The sequence below is a fragment of the Bacillus rossius genome, unplaced genomic scaffold, assembly GCF_032445375.1.
Source record: "Bacillus rossius redtenbacheri isolate Brsri unplaced genomic scaffold, Brsri_v3 Brsri_v3_scf22, whole genome shotgun sequence".
In the NCBI taxonomy this organism is placed as follows: domain Eukaryota; kingdom Metazoa; phylum Arthropoda; class Insecta; order Phasmatodea; family Bacillidae; genus Bacillus; species Bacillus rossius.
In genome coordinates, this window is record NW_026962393.1 from 1,115,139 (window position 1) to 1,130,782 (window position 15,644).

The 15,644-nt window shown below is 47.9% G+C and overlaps 1 non-coding gene across 1 annotated transcript; it reads right to left on the bottom strand.

The window, feature by feature from the left end:
- Nucleotides 1-235: 235 nt before the first annotated feature.
- On the bottom strand, nt 236-354 carry LOC134543854 (5S ribosomal RNA). Its single transcript, XR_010077303.1, has one exon. It is a non-coding gene; the product is annotated as a 5S ribosomal RNA (ribosomal RNA).
- Between the last annotated feature and the right edge of the window lie 15,290 nt (nt 355-15,644).

Sequence of the window (15,644 nt, forward strand, 5' to 3'; positions counted from 1 at the left end):
GAATTTTGTATGAGGTATACACATGCAAAGATTCACAGCTACTGGGTGGGTGAGTGAGTGAGTGAGTGAGTGAGTGATTGATTGATTGATTGATTGATTGATTGATTGATTGATTGAGAGAGAGTGAGTGTGTGTGTTAGGGGGGGGGGGGAAATGTGGTGATTGTGGGGGAAAAAAAAATTTAAAATTGAAATTTTTAAAAAAAAATTTTTTTCTGTAGGGTGCAAAATAGTAGTGCCAACGGCACGTGGTGTTCCCAAGCGGTCACCCATCTAAGTACTAACCACGCTCGACGATGCTTAACTTCGGTGATCGGACGAGAACCGGTGTGTTCATCGTGATATGGCCGTTGGCAATGATATAGATGTTTTTTTTTTTGCAGTTTGTATTTGCCACTCGAAATAGCTATACCAGGTGTGATTGTTACAAACAACAGGAGAAATCGTGTAATGAACACTCTTTTACTTTCCCCCCCCCCTCCCCACACACAACACCCACCACCCTCACCATCCCAACCACCAAAGCCCTCTTCAAAATACACTCTCACACACACACACAAACCCACACTCTATAACTGATGAACATTACCATAACTTCTTAAAGCCATTAGATAATATTTAACTCAAGAAAGGTATTGTGATATGTTTAAAGAAAGAAAGGTGAAACCTTTAACTTTACCAGCAGGTATTAGTATCACTGAGGTATCTTCTAGGTTGTAGCAGCAATAGTAGTAATAATAATAAAATTAAATAAGGTAATAAAAAAGAAAAGTTATACATGTGATCAAATCATGAATGTATAAAACTGGAATGAATTTAAATTTTTTTTATTTTTCTTCATAGGCTGTTTTGAAATTGATGAGTAAGTGCCTCTTCTTTTAAATTTTTTAATGCTGAACACTGTTACATAAGAGATGAATGTTTAGAAAATTTAAAAAAAAAAAAGCTAGCCCAGCCCCCTCCCCCCCTCACACAAAATCCAAACAAAAAAAAAACACCCTCCTTCAAAACATCACATAATCATCCAGCCAGCAGTGCAGACGAGAAATTTGCACTCGGGGCCGCCATTTTGACGATAAATTCTTGCATGGCACACCAAAGGTAGGAAAGAATTTAAAAAAATAAAAATAATGGGCGAGCACCCTCGCGTCTGCCTGTAGAAAATGAAGTTAAAAGTAACATAACCTAAAGACAGGCACACACTAGGGTGCTCCCAGGCGGTTGAGAAATTTTTTCCCGCCAAAAGACTTATATATATTATTTATTTTACTGTTTTTGGCAGGGGGCTATGTCGGTCTGTGTGCAAAGTAGTTCCTACTCCCGCCGCCAGGAGCGCGCGCGGTGGGTAGCGATGTTGTTTTTTCTGCTTTCATTTGTTTATTATTTAGAGGGTTAATGCTATGTAAATGTACGCAAGTTTGGTTATGTGTCGGTAGTTGTGCGAGATTTAATTTCCGAAACGAAATTTGACTTTCATCGGCCTGCATTTCTCACTTATTCGGAAAATACATGTGTGTTTATGTATGTATAATAATCGAGTGATTTTGTAATAATTTGGAAGTTTTGTTTGCGTGTGCGATGTGGGGAAGAAAAGGTGTGCACACGAGTCCTAGGGCTATATTTTTTTTTATTGCGAAATATTTACTTCATGTGGTGAAAAATTTTAAATTATTTGTGATGCAAGTGAAATTTTTTTTTTTTTTCAGTTGGGTGATGTGTTTGTCCTCGTTTGTGTGCAAGGAAGCAAACATGCTGAAGGTAAGGGGCCATAAATGACACTTTAAAATATTAGTTTACCATTAATTTTGGTTAAATATTAAATTGCCATATAAGTAAAATCATGTCAACTGTTGTATTCCACCCAGTATAAGCTGTTAGTAATGGGTACTTAATATAAATAGAATAAATGTAAGCATTTTCGTCTGCATGAAAATTCACTTTTTTTTTGGATCCATTTGTACTGTGGGTAGTTAAATAGTACATTATGTTGTTTTTACTTCGAAGTACAAAACATCTTGTGCATGATTGCAAATTCAAACGCAGTTAAGCATAATATGAATTCGAATTATGTGTGTGTGTGTGTGTATATATATATTTTTTTTTCAGTTTTTTTTTTTTTTTTTTTTTTTTTTTTTTTACTGTGTCCAGTTTTAGCACAAATGGAATTATTTTCAAAGTGAATCGATGCAACTGGTCTTTGCCATTAATATTGATATATGATCTAACTAAATTAAATAGAAAGGATTTTTTTATTTATTTTTTTATATATATAAATATATTTGTAGCAATGTACTAATGACCACAGAAGTAAGCAAAAAAAAAAAGTATATATATATATATCTCAGCCAGTAAACCATGCGTCTTAAAGACTTTTTTTAATGAAAATATTTCTGCCTTGGTTAAGCTTACATTTACTATCATAGGGATTGAGGGAATTGTAGAACAGCAGCAGAAGCATTTCCTTTCATGATCATGTTCTTGGTCCTGAAAAGGACCGTTTATGTAAGCATGTGCACACCAGACCTGCTCACTTGGAGCTGGTGTATTTGGTGACAGCCTTGGTGCCCTCGCTGACAGCGTGCTTGGCCAGCTCCCCGGGCAGCAGCAGTCTCACGGCCGTCTGTATCTCGCGGCTGGTGATGGTGGAGCGCTTGTTGTAGTGGGCGAGGCGGCTGGCCTCTGCCGCGATGCGCTCGAAAATGTCGTTCACGAAACTGTTCATGATGCTCATGGCCTTAGATGATATGCCAGTGTCCGGATGAACTTGCTTCAACACTTTGTAGATGTAGATTGCGTAGCTTTCCTTCCTCTTGCGCTTCTTTTTCTTGTCGCCCTTCGAGATGTTTTTCTGGGCCTTGCCCGCCTTTTTGGCTGCCTTACCGCTCGTCTTGGGGGGCATCGTAGGTCTGAGCTGTGCCGCTGTCGCTAGATGAGTGAGACGGGAATTAAATTTTTTTTTTTTTTTGCAATAGCCCCTCCACGCTAAAGCCAGTCCCACACAACCGAAGTGATTGTGGGCCCTCCTATAAAAATGGGAGTGATGTGACGAGAGGAAATTTATGCGTGCCAGGTGGGACCTATACGCTTACTTTAAATACTGAAAAAATGCCAGTGCCACTCCCCACTCCTGCGGGGGAGGGGGGAGTAGCGCGGCGACGTGCGTCTGGCGCGAAGCAAGACTGCAGGAGCACGGGAATTAGTGCTCCGGCAGGCATAGGGGTTTAGCAAATGGGTTGGCAGCAGTAAACCAGCGATCGCACTGGAGGAAACCTGCTACCCGGTAGTGAAAATGTCCGCCCGGATATCCCAGAGGGGAGGAGGGGGAAAATTGGATAAGGTATAACGCATCTGCCTGGGATGGCCAGATGCGTTATGTTGGTGTAACCTGGTTACTTGTACATGGCAGGAACATGGAATTTGAAGATTGGTCTCAGCAACGCCGAGTGCGCCAGTCCGTCGGCGCGACCTGCAACTAAAATAACATAAACGTAAGAGTACACAGCACATGATGATTCATGCTGCGAAATTACAGGAGATCGTGCAGTGGGGACCTGACACAGGCACTGTGGTTGGCGTCTCTGTGACACATAGGACGGGGTTGTTAGATTTTATGACGAGAAAAAATGTTTAATCGTAGCACTAAAATCTAACACTGTGAAGAAATAACACTGAAAGAAATTTTATTTATGTTGCGAAAGAATTTTTGTAACACTAAATAATTTTTAATGGGTTTTGGGGTGGCAATCTTGGGGAGAAAATGATGTACTCTGCAGTCGGCGAGTCGCTGTGGCGGGGGAAGGGAGTTGCTAAAATTAGGACGAGAAAGAATATTAATCGTAGCACTAATATCTAACACTGGGAGGAAGGAACACTTGGGAATATTTAATTTTACGTTGCGAAATAATTTTTAACACTAATTATATACAGTGGGTGCTGTGGAGGGCAAACTTGGGGAGAAGCTGACGATCTCTGCTGTCGGCGCGCCGCTCACATGGCTGCAGGCACTATGGGCGGTGTCTCTGCATACACTGTAGCGAAGCACAAGGCAGAAGATCGTTGGAATGTGGTGTGATTGATTGCGTGAGAGTTGCTAAATTCGATGGTAAAAGACCGAAGCACTAGGTGTAGTGCAGAAAAAGTTGTAATGAAAACTGAAGTGACTTCTCTGCGCGGGCGCACGGGAATGGAACTAAGTGAAAGTTTTCTATACCGTCCGCAACCGCGCGCGACTACCTCGAGCCACGCCCCCTCGCGCGCTCGCAGCCAATCAGCGCTGTTCCGGTCGGTGGTTGTGAATTTCTTGTGTGCGCTGCCGCGGAATTACGGCGGCTTCTCGCACAACACGTGTTTTGGTCTCTTGTGTGTTCTTGAATCTTCAGGTTTATATTTTCCAAGGCTACGAATGAGTGGATTGGAGTGTGTGGCAGATTGGGAATAAAAAGATGACGATAGTTTAAAGTATATTCGCTGAAGTGTGTCCATGTGTAGCTCCTTGTGTATGAGTGCTGTGGGGACATAGATAGGCACTTGTGCGACTCTTCTGAGAGCTTTATTTTGCGCAGATTGCAGTGAGCGGAGATTTGTGTTGGAGGCATAGCTCCAAGCTGGGGCTGCATAGGTCATAATAGGCCTTATACATGCCTGATATAAAAGCTTACCGTTTGTTGTGGAGATGCTGCTCTTGTGATTTAGGAGAGGATATAATTGCGCGAGCCTCGCATAGGCCTTGGCTCGTTTGTTTTGAATGTGTTGTTTCCATGTAAGCCTGGCATCCATGAGTACACCCAGGTATTCCACACAGGGGTAGAAAGAGATTGCGGCATTGAAAAGTGATAGTTGTGGCAGATGTTCTGGAATATGGCGCTTGGTAAAAATAATGGCCTTTGATTTTCCTACGTTGACTGCAGTTTTCCACTTTGTAAACCATTGCTGCAGTAGGTTTAGTGCTGCCTGTACTCTCTGCAGTGCAGCCGCAGGCCTCACAGAGCTTGAATATAGCATCGTATCATCTGCATAGCACGCTACTTCTACCCCCTGTGGGAAGGCTGGGAAGTCTGCCACATAGATGTTGAATAATAAGGGGCCTAGAACACTGCCCTGTGGTACACCAGCCTTGATGGTACGGCGTGTAGAGGTGGCACCTGGGATGCAGGCATGGAAGTGTCGTTCATGTAGGTAAGAATCTAGTGTGCGGACATATGTGTCAGGGATGTGTGCTGTGTGAAGTTTATAGATTAGGCCTTCATGCCACACACGATCGAAGGCCTTTTCTATGTCTAGAAATGTCGCAGCAGTGTACTGTCTCCAGTCAAAGGATAGTGTGATCTGTTCAACTATCCGCACCAGTTGGTGGGTTGTTGAGTGCCCCGCTCTGAAACCGAACTGGTAGTCAGGGAGAGTGTGATTTTGTTCCAGATTTTGTTGGATGCGGCTGGTGAGGATTTTCTCAGCTATTTTTGAAAGTGTATTGAGGAGGCTGATGGGACGATAGCTGTTAGGGAGGCGGGGATCTTTACCAGGCTTGGGGAGTAGGATGACTTTGGCGTTTTTCCACACAGTTGGCCATGTATTGGTGTTTAGTATGCCATTTATGCAGGTGGCTATTGCCTGCAGAGCTGGGTCCTGTAGTTGTTTTAGGACGATCGTAGGTATCTTGTCCATGCCAGGTGCCTTGTTGTTTTTTAGTGATTTTATTACTCTCCTCACTTCCTCAGGAGAGGTGAGTACAGGCTCCTCCAGGAGGGGTGAGTTCCTGATTTGGCTGACCTGGTCATTTACATGTATTTCATGCTCTGGATCTGTGGGCTGAACGTTTGGCTGGAAGGCAAGTTCTTGGCTGTCCGCCAGCGCTGCCACTTTGTCTGTGGGTGTGTAGGCGACGCCTCCAGTCGGGAGTTGGATAGGAGGGATAGTGATAGGTTTTTTGGAGAGTGATTTGGTTAGTTTCCAGAGGGAGTTGTCCTGTGTGGTGAGGTTGAAAAGTTTCTCGTCCCATACTCTGGCCCTATGAAGTGCGAGCTGATTGTTTACTTCTGTCTGCAGGTGTTGAAAAATCCTCTTCAAGGCTGGGCATCTGTTTCTCTGCCATCTCCGACGTGCTTGGTTCTTGTCTGTGATGAGCTCCTTTATGTAGAGTGGAAGTGTCGCCGGGTCAGCTGTTCGTTTTGAAAGTGGGACAGATACATTTATGGCTTCCGCAACTACCTGTGTGAGGGAGGCGGAATAGGATTGGAGGTCATTTGGGGAGGAAATGATGGCAACAGGATTAATGTGTTTTTCAATGTAGCTATTTAATTTATTCCAGTTTGCTTTATGGTAGTTGCGGCTTGTTTTAGGTTGCGTTGCTAGCGAGTCGGTATTTTCAAGCGTAGCAATAACTGGCATATGATCTGAGTGAAGCTCGTAGATTACTTCTAGTTCATAAATAAAATTTGTGTTCATATAAATGGTTATGTCTAGTACATCTGGTGTCTGGAGTGAGGAGGTGGGGTAGCGGGTGGGGTGATAGGGAGCGCACACCATGTATGTGCTCTGTTCCTGGTGTCGAAACAATGTGTGTCCATTTGCAGTGACCCGTGCGCAGTTCCAGGAGGGGTGCTTGGCGTTTAGGTCCCCTAGCAACAGAAAGGAGGGTGTGAATGTTGCCAGAGCCTGCAGGTTTTCTGTTTTTAATGATTTTCCTGGTGGGGCATAGGCAGCAATGACTGTGCAGGGCCTGCCATTTATAGTGACTGAGGCTGCTACTGCCTCCATCATGCCTAGGTCTGGAGTTTGTATAGTGTGGTGTAAGATGGTGGATTTTATTGCTAGAGCAACCCCTCCCCCCTGGGCTGTGCGATCCTTCCTGTGTATAATGTAACCCTGTAGTCTGAATGTGTCTGTGGGTGCCAGGTGTGTTTCTGTAAGAGCTAAAATGTGGATGTCGTGTTCCCGAAGAAATAACTCTAGCTCCTGTGTTTTGTGGCGGACACTGTTTGCATTCCATGTGGCAATATTTTTGATGGTGATGGTATGATTAATGTGTGGGTGCATGTGCAACGTCGGACATGGCAGTGATGAGCTCAACTGCAAGGCGGACTCTGTGTTCAAGGGGGACAGTAGTGTCTAACCAGGCTGTGAGGAGGTTGACAAGTTTTGTGGCTATGTCCATGTGGATTGGTTGTGTTGTGGCAATTTTTGTGAGAGTGCCCTTAAGCACTGAGCACGCCTTGAAGTTAGTGTCTGTCTGCGCTTGCGTAACCTCCATTGGGGGCAGTGGCAGCGGGAGGTTGGCAGTTATTGGTTGCGCCGGCTGGGCAACTGGAACTGGAACAGGCTGGCCGGCAGCAACAGCGGTGGCAGGATGTTGCTGCGCCGGGGCAGGTTGCTGAGTTGGTGCAGTTTGCCTGGCATTTTCACGCAGTGCAGCCTGCAGTTCAGTCAGCCGCGTTTGCTGCGGCTCACTGTTCTTAGGCTGCTGTGCCGGTCTGCGTGGCTCTTGTCTGCGTTGTTGCTGTTGCTGGGGTTGCTGCGTGTGATTGTGGTACGCAGCTCTGGCGTTTCTTTGCCTCTGCCCTCGTTGTTGACGCGGGGACCATGCAAGTGCATCGGGGTAGTCTTCCTCGTCGAGGCCTTGAAACCTATTGTTGGTTTGGGCTGGCCAGTGCTGCTCTCTTGGCAGACTTCTGGCCCTTCGACCATGGCGGACTTGTTGCCAGCCATCACTGTCCGCCTGATGGTTAGCTTGTCGAGATGGTATGTGTTGTGGTTGTGGTGCTTGTCTGCCCGGTTGTCTTGTATGTTGGTAATAGTTATTATTAGGGGCAGTCTGCCGCAGATTGGGGGCGCCTCTGTCCCTAGGCCGGCGACGTGCCATGGCCTTGAGGTACTCAGGGCAGCCCCTGAATCTGGCATTGTGGCCCTGTTGGCAGTTTACGCATTTTGGCGGATTTGAGCAGCCCTGTTGGTGCTTGTGCGGCCCTGCACACTGGGGGCACGCGATCCTGAAATGGCATTGCTTAGACACATGCCCGAGCTGGCAGCAGTTGCCACACTGCAATGGCGCATTTGGGTGCAGGTAGTCGACAATGCGTACTCTGAGTCCAAATACATATTTAATTTGGTTGATTTTATCTTCGCTGCCCTGCGGCACATCCAGCAGGAACATGTTGAGGGCGCGCCTGTTGAAGTCATACATTTGATGAATGACTACGACAGGGACATGTTGCGCCAGAAGGTCGCTGGTGATGCGGCTGATGTTGGTGCCGGCAGGAATGTCCTTGAGGACGTACTTGAGGGGCTTGTCCTCTGGTGCGCGGGTTACGAAGAATTCGACCCCGGATTCTGAGATGATTCTGAGTCCCTCATGATACATGGGGACTGAAGCGAAGTGGTACATAGTACCCCTCTGAGTGTTTTTTGCCATGAATTTGATGTGGTGTTGCACGAGCTTGTCGTACAAGCATTCGTAGGGCACTTTTGCATTGTGCCACACTGTTATGGGGGCGGACTTGTAGATGGGGGGGTCCGCCTGTGTCTGAGGTTGAGATTGTGTGCCTTGGCTAACAGCTACCGGTGCCGGCAAGGCCGTGTCAGCCGGTGCTGTTGCCATGCAGTTGTCTGGCAACTGGGGGGCATGTGAGGGCCCTGGTTGCTGACCTATACTGAGATATTTAGCCGCGCGGTCATCTAGCTCATTGCTGGACCTTTTAACGCCTGCTCGGTCACTAGCAGTGATGTCCATTTGGCTAACTTGGCCTGTTGCCATTTTTACGAAAAAATTTGAAGCTAGGGAATTATTACGGAACGCCTACCACAAAGGAAGGGAGTGGAGCACCCACTGACCTACGACCCTGGGACTGAGTTAGCCAGGGCCGCGGCTAGGCAACGAGGCGCTGCGCCTCTGGGTGTCACACACTCATATATACAAGCCTATCCGTCGCACGACGCGGTCGTAAAAACTGGGGGTGGAAATCTAACTGAATATGCTCTCTGTGGCAGCGCAGAAACTACATGCTCACTGCACGAACAGCTAACAACTGAGTGAGTGAGTGAGTGAGACGGGAATTTTTTTTTTTTTTTTGCAATAGCCCCTCCACGCTAAAGCCAGTCCCACACAACCGAAGTGATTGTGGGCCCTCCTATAAAAATGGGAGTGATGTGACGAGAGGAAATTTATGCGTGCCAGGTGGGACCTATACGCTTACTTTAAATACTGAAAAAATGCCAGTGCCACTCCCCACTCCTGCGGGGGAGGGGGGGAGTAGCGCGGCGACGTGCGTCTGGCGCGAAGCAAGACTGCAGGAGCACGGGAATTAGTGCTCCGGCAGGCATAGGGGTTTAGCAAATGGGTTGGCAGCAGTAAACCAGCGATCGCACTGGAGGAAACCTGCTACCCGGTAGTGAAAATGTCCGCCCGGATATCCCAGAGGGGAGGAGGGGGAAAATTGGATAAGGTATAACGCATCTGCCTGGGATGGCCAGATGCGTTATGTTGGTGTAACCTGGTTACTTGTACATGGCAGGAACATGGAATTTGAAGATTGGTCTCAGCAACGCCGAGTGCGCCAGTCCGTCGGCGCGACCTGCAACTAAAATAACATAAACGTAAGAGTACACAGCACATGATGATTCATGCTGCGAAATTACAGGAGATCGTGCAGTGGGGACCTGACACAGGCACTGTGGTTGGCGTCTCTGTGACACATAGGACGGGGTTGTTAGATTTTATGACGAGAAAAAATGTTTAATCGTAGCACTAAAATCTAACACTGTGAAGAAATAACACTGAAAGAAATTTTATTTATGTTGCGAAAGAATTTTTGTAACACTAAATAATTTTTAATGGGTTTTGGGGTGGCAATCTTGGGGAGAAAATGATGTACTCTGCAGTCGGCGAGTCGCTGTGGCGGGGGAAGGGAGTTGCTAAAATTAGGACGAGAAAGAATATTAATCGTAGCACTAATATCTAACACTGGGAGGAAGGAACACTTGGGAATATTTAATTTTACGTTGCGAAATAATTTTTAACACTAATTATATACAGTGGGTGCTGTGGAGGGCAAACTTGGGGAGAAGCTGACGATCTCTGCTGTCGGCGCGCCGCTCACATGGCTGCAGGCACTATGGGCGGTGTCTCTGCATACACTGTAGCGAAGCACAAGGCAGAAGATCGTTGGAATGTGGTGTGATTGATTGCGTGAGAGTTGCTAAATTCGATGGTAAAAGACCGAAGCACTAGGTGTAGTGCAGAAAAAGTTGTAATGAAAACTGAAGTGACTTCTCTGCGCGGGCGCACGGGAATGGAACTAAGTGAAAGTTTTCTATACCGTCCGCAACCGCGCGCGACTACCTCGAGCCACGCCCCCTCGCGCGCTCGCAGCCAATCAGCGCTGTTCCGGTCGGTGGTTGTGAATTTCTTGTGTGCGCTGCCGCGGAATTACGGCGGCTTCTCGCACAACACGTGTTTTGGTCTCTTGTGTGTTCTTGAATCTTCAGGTTTATATTTTCCAAGGCTACGAATGAGTGGATTGGAGTGTGTGGCAGATTGGGAATAAAAAGATGACGATAGTTTAAAGTATATTCGCTGAAGTGTGTCCATGTGTAGCTCCTTGTGTATGAGTGCTGTGGGGACATAGATAGGCACTTGTGCGACTCTTCTGAGAGCTTTATTTTGCGCAGATTGCAGTGAGCGGAGATTTGTGTTGGAGGCATAGCTCCAAGCTGGGGCTGCATAGGTCATAATAGGCCTTATACATGCCTGATATAAAAGCTTACCGTTTGTTGTGGAGATGCTGCTCTTGTGATTTAGGAGAGGATATAATTGCGCGAGCCTCGCATAGGCCTTGGCTCGTTTGTTTTGAATGTGTTGTTTCCATGTAAGCCTGGCATCCATGAGTACACCCAGGTATTCCACACAGGGGTAGAAAGAGATTGCGGCATTGAAAAGTGATAGTTGTGGCAGATGTTCTGGAATATGGCGCTTGGTAAAAATAATGGCCTTTGATTTTCCTACGTTGACTGCAGTTTTCCACTTTGTAAACCATTGCTGCAGTAGGTTTAGTGCTGCCTGTACTCTCTGCAGTGCAGCCGCAGGCCTCACAGAGCTTGAATATAGCATCGTATCATCTGCATAGCACGCTACTTCTACCCCCTGTGGGAAGGCTGGGAAGTCTGCCACATAGATGTTGAATAATAAGGGGCCTAGAACACTGCCCTGTGGTACACCAGCCTTGATGGTACGGCGTGTAGAGGTGGCACCTGGGATGCAGGCATGGAAGTGTCGTTCATGTAGGTAAGAATCTAGTGTGCGGACATATGTGTCAGGGATGTGTGCTGTGTGAAGTTTATAGATTAGGCCTTCATGCCACACACGATCGAAGGCCTTTTCTATGTCTAGAAATGTCGCAGCAGTGTACTGTCTCCAGTCAAAGGATAGTGTGATCTGTTCAACTATCCGCACCAGTTGGTGGGTTGTTGAGTGCCCCGCTCTGAAACCGAACTGGTAGTCAGGGAGAGTGTGATTTTGTTCCAGATTTTGTTGGATGCGGCTGGTGAGGATTTTCTCAGCTATTTTTGAAAGTGTATTGAGGAGGCTGATGGGACGATAGCTGTTAGGGAGGCGGGGATCTTTACCAGGCTTGGGGAGTAGGATGACTTTGGCGTTTTTCCACACAGTTGGCCATGTATTGGTGTTTAGTATGCCATTTATGCAGGTGGCTATTGCCTGCAGAGCTGGGTCCTGTAGTTGTTTTAGGACGATCGTAGGTATCTTGTCCATGCCAGGTGCCTTGTTGTTTTTTAGTGATTTTATTACTCTCCTCACTTCCTCAGGAGAGGTGAGTACAGGCTCCTCCAGGAGGGGTGAGTTCCTGATTTGGCTGACCTGGTCATTTACATGTATTTCATGCTCTGGATCTGTGGGCTGAACGTTTGGCTGGAAGGCAAGTTCTTGGCTGTCCGCCAGCGCTGCCACTTTGTCTGTGGGTGTGTAGGCGACGCCTCCAGTCGGGAGTTGGATAGGAGGGATAGTGATAGGTTTTTTGGAGAGTGATTTGGTTAGTTTCCAGAGGGAGTTGTCCTGTGTGGTGAGGTTGAAAAGTTTCTCGTCCCATACTCTGGCCCTATGAAGTGCGAGCTGATTGTTTACTTCTGTCTGCAGGTGTTGAAAAATCCTCTTCAAGGCTGGGCATCTGTTTCTCTGCCATCTCCGACGTGCTTGGTTCTTGTCTGTGATGAGCTCCTTTATGTAGAGTGGAAGTGTCGCCGGGTCAGCTGTTCGTTTTGAAAGTGGGACAGATACATTTATGGCTTCCGCAACTACCTGTGTGAGGGAGGCGGAATAGGATTGGAGGTCATTTGGGGAGGAAATGATGGCAACAGGATTAATGTGTTTTTCAATGTAGCTATTTAATTTATTCCAGTTTGCTTTATGGTAGTTGCGGCTTGTTTTAGGTTGCGTTGCTAGCGAGTCGGTATTTTCAAGCGTAGCAATAACTGGCATATGATCTGAGTGAAGCTCGTAGATTACTTCTAGTTCATAAATAAAATTTGTGTTCATATAAATGGTTATGTCTAGTACATCTGGTGTCTGGAGTGAGGAGGTGGGGTAGCGGGTGGGGTGATAGGGAGCGCACACCATGTATGTGCTCTGTTCCTGGTGTCGAAACAATGTGTGTCCATTTGCAGTGACCCGTGCGCAGTTCCAGGAGGGGTGCTTGGCGTTTAGGTCCCCTAGCAACAGAAAGGAGGGTGTGAATGTTGCCAGAGCCTGCAGGTTTTCTGTTTTTAATGATTTTCCTGGTGGGGCATAGGCAGCAATGACTGTGCAGGGCCTGCCATTTATAGTGACTGAGGCTGCTACTGCCTCCATCATGCCTAGGTCTGGAGTTTGTATAGTGTGGTGTAAGATGGTGGATTTTATTGCTAGAGCAACCCCTCCCCCCTGGGCTGTGCGATCCTTCCTGTGTATAATGTAACCCTGTAGTCTGAATGTGTCTGTGGGTGCCAGGTGTGTTTCTGTAAGAGCTAAAATGTGGATGTCGTGTTCCCGAAGAAATAACTCTAGCTCCTGTGTTTTGTGGCGGACACTGTTTGCATTCCATGTGGCAATATTTTTGATGGTGATGGTATGATTAATGTGTGGGTGCATGTGCAACGTCGGACATGGCAGTGATGAGCTCAACTGCAAGGCGGACTCTGTGTTCAAGGGGGACAGTAGTGTCTAACCAGGCTGTGAGGAGGTTGACAAGTTTTGTGGCTATGTCCATGTGGATTGGTTGTGTTGTGGCAATTTTTGTGAGAGTGCCCTTAAGCACTGAGCACGCCTTGAAGTTAGTGTCTGTCTGCGCTTGCGTAACCTCCATTGGGGGCAGTGGCAGCGGGAGGTTGGCAGTTATTGGTTGCGCCGGCTGGGCAACTGGAACTGGAACAGGCTGGCCGGCAGCAACAGCGGTGGCAGGATGTTGCTGCGCCGGGGCAGGTTGCTGAGTTGGTGCAGTTTGCCTGGCATTTTCACGCAGTGCAGCCTGCAGTTCAGTCAGCCGCGTTTGCTGCGGCTCACTGTTCTTAGGCTGCTGTGCCGGTCTGCGTGGCTCTTGTCTGCGTTGTTGCTGTTGCTGGGGTTGCTGCGTGTGATTGTGGTACGCAGCTCTGGCGTTTCTTTGCCTCTGCCCTCGTTGTTGACGCGGGGACCATGCAAGTGCATCGGGGTAGTCTTCCTCGTCGAGGCCTTGAAACCTATTGTTGGTTTGGGCTGGCCAGTGCTGCTCTCTTGGCAGACTTCTGGCCCTTCGACCATGGCGGACTTGTTGCCAGCCATCACTGTCCGCCTGATGGTTAGCTTGTCGAGATGGTATGTGTTGTGGTTGTGGTGCTTGTCTGCCCGGTTGTCTTGTATGTTGGTAATAGTTATTATTAGGGGCAGTCTGCCGCAGATTGGGGGCGCCTCTGTCCCTAGGCCGGCGACGTGCCATGGCCTTGAGGTACTCAGGGCAGCCCCTGAATCTGGCATTGTGGCCCTGTTGGCAGTTTACGCATTTTGGCGGATTTGAGCAGCCCTGTTGGTGCTTGTGCGGCCCTGCACACTGGGGGCACGCGATCCTGAAATGGCATTGCTTAGACACATGCCCGAGCTGGCAGCAGTTGCCACACTGCAATGGCGCATTTGGGTGCAGGTAGTCGACAATGCGTACTCTGAGTCCAAATACATATTTAATTTGGTTGATTTTATCTTCGCTGCCCTGCGGCACATCCAGCAGGAACATGTTGAGGGCGCGCCTGTTGAAGTCATACATTTGATGAATGACTACGACAGGGACATGTTGCGCCAGAAGGTCGCTGGTGATGCGGCTGATGTTGGTGCCGGCAGGAATGTCCTTGAGGACGTACTTGAGGGGCTTGTCCTCTGGTGCGCGGGTTACGAAGAATTCGACCCCGGATTCTGAGATGATTCTGAGTCCCTCATGATACATGGGGACTGAAGCGAAGTGGTACATAGTACCCCTCTGAGTGTTTTTTGCCATGAATTTGATGTGGTGTTGCACGAGCTTGTCGTACAAGCATTCGTAGGGCACTTTTGCATTGTGCCACACTGTTATGGGGGCGGACAAAGTAATTTCCAGCGGCCGGGGCGCCACACCGCGCACTGGTACGAGTAGGACGTCCTACTCTTAGCCTAGCCTGGTTCTCTACATAGGGAGCTCAGGTCAGTGGCCAGTGTGAAGGTGACAGGTCGGGTAGGCAGGCTGCGTTAGTGCGGACAGTAACTGCGACGCGCGACACCGCGAACAGGGCTACCACGGTGGTCCCTGCTTTTTTCAAAGCAGGGTGCCAACCCACTGCGATGGGAGGAGAGGAGGAGGAGCGTATGGACTGCGGCACGGCCGTTAAACGCACTCATGAAGGCAGCGAGCCAGGATGCAGCAATGCAAAAAAAGTTTCAGGGGCGCAGGACCCCAACTCTAGCGAAAACGGTAGCGAAAGTGAGGATGACGAGGGCTTCACTGTTCAGAAGCGCCGAGTCCGAAAATCAAATAATGCAGGCGCGAGCAGCAGCGAACAACCTCAAGGGCACGAAGCCCCGCGTTACAAACGAGTGCCGTTTGTAATAAAAAATTCTCAAGTGGTCGGCAATATCGGGCCTGTGTTCGCGCAGCTCGGTATCAAAAACCGATTAACAATTTCTAAGAGGCAAGAGGTCAAGGTCGCTTTTGACTCAAAGGCCGACGAAATAAAAGGCGTCAATTGGCTCAGAGCCAACAACATTCCGCATCACACCTTCTCCCAGCCAAGCGAGCGCGGCGAAAAGGTAGTAATTAAGAACCTCAGTCGCTTCACTCCAGTGGAGGCTCTCAAAACAGAACTTCGTGCCTTAGGTTTCGAGGTCACGTTCGTCAAACAACTAAGTTTCAAGTTCACTGACAGAAATACGGGCCGTGAATCCTACGAACCGTCATCATCGTTCATTGTCACTGTCGCCCCGAGTGCGCGGGACATCTACTCAATTAAGACTTTATACTACACGAGTGGTATTAAAGTAGAAAAATACCGCAACCGGCCGGAAGACATCCCACTGTGTAGGCGTTGTGGCGACTTCGGCCACACGACAGGGAACTGCAGTCAGGTCCCTAAGTGCATCCGATGCGCGGGCCCGCATCCTCGCGATCA